The sequence below is a fragment of the Falco cherrug genome (genome assembly GCF_023634085.1).
Source record: "Falco cherrug isolate bFalChe1 chromosome W unlocalized genomic scaffold, bFalChe1.pri SUPER_W_unloc_1, whole genome shotgun sequence".
Classification (NCBI taxonomy): Eukaryota; Metazoa; Chordata; class Aves; order Falconiformes; family Falconidae; genus Falco; species Falco cherrug.
The window spans coordinates 6147053-6153079 of NW_026599288.1; the positions used below are offsets into that span (position 1 = coordinate 6147053).

General features: G+C 43.1%; 1 protein-coding gene across 1 annotated transcript in view; it reads right to left on the reverse strand.

The window, feature by feature from the left end:
• LOC129734901 (guanine nucleotide-binding protein G(q) subunit alpha-like) overlaps positions 1-6027 on the reverse strand; it is a 135015-nt gene that overhangs the window by 11566 nt on the left and 117422 nt on the right. The window lies entirely within an intron of this gene.

Genomic DNA, 6027 nt, shown 5'->3' on the forward strand with positions numbered 1-6027 from the left:
AAAGGTACTATTGTAAATACTGATAATGCACAGTTATGATCAGCCAACAAATTCATGGGTACTGAAATGCATGTGGTTAAAGGCAGAGACAAGTGTACAATAAGACATAATAATTACATTTTAAGAACAAACCTTATTTATTTTATATGACTTTCCTGAACTTTAAATGCAAGTAATCCTTAATTTTTTGAAAGAGATCAGCTTTAAAATAGTTCAAGGTAAATTTGGAATTCACTCATTGATAACCTGAGAATATTTCCCCAAATCAAAGGTTTATGACATAAAATCTTACAAATGGTAAATTTATTTCTAACGTCATCGCGTTAGCCTTTACTTAAGCTTTGCTTAATTGCTCCTGAAAAGTATTTTGCATTATAGTGGAAATGTAAGTGAAGCATACAGTTGCATTTGTAAGGGCTTTCTGACACTAAACTTCTGTTGTGTTTTGATACATTTCTAAAGAACCATTAGGCTGACATGATGCAGTTAATACAGAGTTGGAACAAACTGAGTTCGGTGCAAGGAATTAACTCTACTCCTTTCTTTATTTGGAAAACTCTAAGGCAGGCCTGATTAGCTATGGAAGCTTTTTTTTAAGAGCTGACACCTGAAAACAACAGTTTCACCACCAAACAGGCCTCCAGAGAACAAAATCAAGGAAGTGAATCCTGCAGATTCTGCTGTTGCTGAGCTATAGAATCACAGAAGAAGTTGTAAAAGACACTTAAGATCGAGTCCAACCATAAACTTAACACTGCCAATTCCACCACTAAACCATGTCCCTAAGCATCGCAGCTACAGCTACACGTCTTTTAAATACCTCCAAGGATGGTGACTCAACCACTTCCCTGGGCAGCCTGTTCCAATGCTTGACCACCCTTTCAGTGAAGAATTTTTTCCTAAAATGAAATCTAAACCTCCCCTGGTGCAACTTGAGGCCATTTCCTCTTGTCCTGTCACTTGTTATCTGGGATAAGAGACCTACCCCCACCTGCCTACAGCCTCCTTTCAGGAAGTTGTAGAGAGCAATAAGATCCCCCCTGAGTCTACTCTTCTCCAGACTAAACAACTCCAGTTCCCTCAGCCACTCCTCATAAGACTTCTTCTCTAGACCCTCCACCAGCTTCATTTTCCTTCTCTGGACACGCTCCAGCACCTCTACATCCCTCTTGAAGTGAGGGTCCCAAAACTGAACACAGTATTTGAAGTGCAGCCTCACCAGTGCCGAGTATAGGGGGACAATCACTTCCCTTGTCCTGCTGGTCACACTGTTTCTGATATGAGCCAGGATGCTATTGGCCTTCTTGGCCACCTGGGCACACTGCTGGCTCATGTTCAGCCAGCTGTTGACCAACACCCTCAGGTCCTTTTCCTCTAGGCAGCTTTCCAGCCACTCTTCCCCAAGCCTGTAGCATTGTGTGGGGTTGTTATGACCCAAGTGCAGAACCTGGCACTTCTCGTTCAACCTCATACAACTGGCCTCAGCCCATCGATCCATCCTGTCCAGATCCCTCTGCAGAGCCTTCCTGCCCTCAAGCAGATCAACACTCTCGCCCAACTTGGTGTCATCTGCAAACTTCCTGAGGGTGCACTCAATCCCCTCGTCCAGATCATTGATAAAGATATGAAAAAGAACTGGCCCCAATACTGAGCCCTGGGGAACACCACTTGTGACCTGCTGCCAACTGGATTTAATTCCATTCACCACCACTCTTTGGGCCCAGTCATCCAGCCAGCTTTTAACCCAGTGTAGAGTACACCTGTGCAAGCCATGAGCAGCCAGTTTCTCCAGGAGAATGCTGTGGGAGATGGTGTCAAAGGTTTTACTAAGGTCCAGGTAGACAACATCCACAGCCTTTACTTCATCCACTAGGTGGGTCATCTTGTAGAAGGTGATCAGGTTCTTCAAGCAGGACCTGTCTTTTCTAAACCCATGCAGGCTGAGCCTAATCCCCCAGTTGTCCTGCATGTGCCGCACGATGGCGCTCAGGATGTTCTGTTCCATAACCTTCCCTAGCACTGAGGTCAGGCTGACAAGCCTGTAGTTTCCCATATCCTCCTTCTGTCCCTTCTTGTAGATGGGTGTCACATTGGCTAACCTCCAGTCTTCTGGGACCTCTCCAGATTGCCAGGACTGTTGATAAATGATGGAGACCACCTTGGTGTGCTCTTCTGCTAGCTCCCTCAGTACCCTTGGGAACCCAGATACCCTTCTATGAACCTAGATTTTACAACTATACTCTGCTGTCTCTAGTCCACTAGATTACTAGCTCTCCTGGAAATCTGGAACTAATTTTTGTATTTATTGCCCTGAGAACACAAAATTTTATATATTTAGAAGAGCTACCTGTGATCCGTGTTTGAATGCAGTTTTTCCTGGTATATGGAATAATAATATACTTTATGTAGAAAAAATCTACTGTTTAATCAGGCCATGAAAGCAATGCAAGAGGAGCAGCAGAACACTGAAAGTTTTTGAGTCACATCTCTTACACAGATGACAGGCACAAGTATCAAAGAAGGATTAGATTCTATCATAGTATCACATTGATGCTATCCATAAGAGAGAAGTAGGGCATTTATACACACTCTCTCACTTTGGTGCTGAAATTTTAATACTGTTTCACAGTTCGAAGGTTAGTTGTATTTTGCAGAGTGTGAAAAAATGTCCATTGACTGATTAACAAAGTATCCAAGTTCAATTATTATATTCCTTAATGAACTTGTCACATCACAGTGAGGAATAAGAATGATATTTATTGTAAATTTCTTAATTTAGGGTGACAAATAATACATTTAAAACATTTGCATATTTCTGTCACACATTCTGACAAAAATACACTTTGCTTTATGTGCAATAAATAGATTCATTCTTGCTTTCTGGGACTGGAAGAGAAGGGAGAAGGATGGGAATAAAGCAGTGTTCTGGTATGATAAAAAAATCTATATAGAATAATAGAATGGTTTGGGTTGAAGGGACCTTTAAATGTCATCTAGTCCAACTCCCTTGCAATGAGCAGGGACATCTTCAACTAGATCAGGTTTCTCAGAGCCCCACCCAACCTGGCCTTGAATGTTTCCAAGGGGTGGGGCATCTACCACCTTTCTGGGCAACCTGTTCCAATGTTTCACCACCCTCATCATAAAAAAATTTCTTCTTTATATCCAATCTAAACCTACCCTCTTTCAATTTAAAATTGTTGGCCCTTGTCCTGTCACTACAGGCCCTGGTAAAAAGTCTCTCCCATCTTTCTTATAAGCCCCCTTTATATATTGAAAGGCCACAATAAGGCCTCCCTGGAGCCTTCTTTTCTCCAGGCTGAACAACACCAACTCTCTCAGCCTTTCTTCATAGGAGACATGTTCCATCCCTCTTTTTGTTCCATCCCTCATTTTTGTGGCCCTCCTCTGGACTTGCTCCAACATGTCCGTGTCCTTGTGCTGGGGACTCCAGAGCTGGACACAGGACTCCAGGTGGGGTCTCACAAGAGCAGAGGGCCAGAATCACTTCCCTCAACCTGCTGGCCACGCTTCTTTTAATGCAGCCCAGGATATGATTGGCTTTCTGGGCTGCAAGGACACATTGCTTGTTCATGTCCAGTTTTTCATTCACCAGTTCCCCCCAAATCCCTCTCCACAGGGCTGCTCTCAATCCATTAATCCCCCAGCCTGTACTGATACTGGGGATTGCCCCAACCCAGGTGCAGGCCCTTACACTTGGCCTTGTTGAACTTCATGAGGTTCACATGGGACTACTTCTCAAGCTTGTCCAGGTCCCTCGGAATGGCATCAGGCATGTCAACTGCACCACTCAGCTTGGTGTCATCTGCAAACTTGCTGAGGGTGCACTCAATCCCACTGTCTACATCATTGATGAAGATATTAAACAGTATTGGTCCCAATATGGACTCCTGAGGCGTCTGTCTCCATCTGGACATTGAGCCATTGACCACTACTCTATGGATGCAACCATCCAGCCAATTCCTTATCCACCAAATTGTCCATCCATCAATTCCATCTCTCTCCAATTTAGAGACAAGGATGTTGTGGGGGACTGTGTCAAAGGCCTTACAGAAGTCCAGACAGATGACATCCATAGCTCTTCCCTTGTCCACTTTTGTACTCACTCCATCATAGAAGGCCACTAGGTTGGTCAGGCAAGACTTGCCCTTGGTGAAGCCATGCTGGCTGCCTCAAATCACCTCCCTGTCCTCCATGTGCCTTAACATAGCTTCTAGGAGAATCTGTTCCATGATCTTCCTGGGCACAGAGGTGAGACTGACAGATTTGTAGTTCACAGGGTCCTCCTTTCTACCCTTTTTAAGAATTAGCGCAATTATTTTTTTATTATTTTTGCATTTTTATTGTTTACAAAAGCTTGTGTCGAGAGCTGATTCTCAGTAGATCACAGCAAGGGTGCAGCTCTGCTACGTACAAAACCCTGACCCAGAATCAGGTCATCTACGAATGATTTAGCACTGGGTGCCCCACAATCATATGGTACCTGATGGGGAAGAGGCAGTGCTGCATTTGTCCACCCCTCCAGTCTTGACCACAAGCAGTGCTTTGCACCAGGCTGTCGTGAGCCCACCGAGGTGCCGGTGGCACTGTGGTATTGCTATGTTTAGGTGGGATTCTGACTTAGAGGTGTTCAGTCATAAGCCTGCAGATGGTAGCCTCATGCCAGTGGCTCCTCAGCCAAGTGCATGCACCAGGGGTCTGAGTCTGTGGTTCCTCTCACACTGAATGGGATTACTATTGCAACAACACATCATCAGTGGGGTAAAACTAACCTGTCTCACAATAGTCTAATAGACAGGATACAGCTTACTGAAAGCCAAAACTAAGCACCAGATGGGTGCTTAGCTCCAAGATGGGCTGGATCCACCCAAGAGCTAGAGGAACACAGGCCTAAGGCTGTTGGAATGTGCCACAAGTTTTTGTATGTATGACTTGAAAAAATGCTTTGAATTACAGTTATAAACATATTTCAAACTGAAAACGAAAAAGTTTCAAAAGTTTTTCACTGATGTTAATAAGGAACATAAATAAATAGTTTAGCGGTGAGGTGGAAGAACCATCTTCAAGACAAAGAGGAGTTTTAGAACTTTTACTTCCACATTTGCCTCCAAAATGTTTTGTTTTGAAAGAGAAAACTTGAAAACTCAAGACAGCTTTATGAGTAAGTTCTTTTTCATAAGAGTTGTAAAAAATTCATGGAATAATCACTTCAGTCATTTCAAAGTGGTATGAAAGCCCAAGACAGAAGGGAAATGTTCATTCCATATGTTCCATTCAGTTTGTAAAATGTGAACACTTTTAGCTGATAACAACAAAGGACAAGACTGTATACTCTGAAAGCCCAGGAAGATATTCTTCCATCTTCTAAAGAAGATGGCCAAGTTATAAATAATTTAACACACTAACATCCAAGCAAAATTGTGAAAGTGAGGTTTCTCTTCAATTTCCTTCTAAAAAGACTATTTCAATGTATTTTTATTTACATTTAACAGAAACCAAAATGTTCACAAAAACTAGGAGCCTATTTATAGCACACATTACAGTCTTAAATTCATCTCTGTCTACCTCATTAAGCAGGATGCATTTTATGCTGAAAGCATTTTGCACTACTGTTTTTCCTTGTTTCATTCATGTTCCACTCTGTGTTCCATACTTGGGGTCTAGTTGAAAACACAATACTGGTAGTGTGATTCTGTTAGATCAATACACTGAGAAAAATAATTAAATTCACATCTGGCACCCTACCTTCTGACACCCTGCCCCTTGACCAAAATTGGCAGCACAGGCAGGGTGCTGCCCACATTATTCCTGTAAGGTATGATTCTCTCAAATCGCACTACCATTGGTGGAGCCAAGGGGTGGTACAATACTTACCTCCATTCAAAAGGCATTTGCACGATTCATTGTTGCTGCAAGATGACCTGGACACCAGATGCCCTGCCCCTGGCCCTTCCCTGTGAGCCTTGCAGTGCCTCACCTTCAGTCCCTACTTCCTCTAAGGTGCTG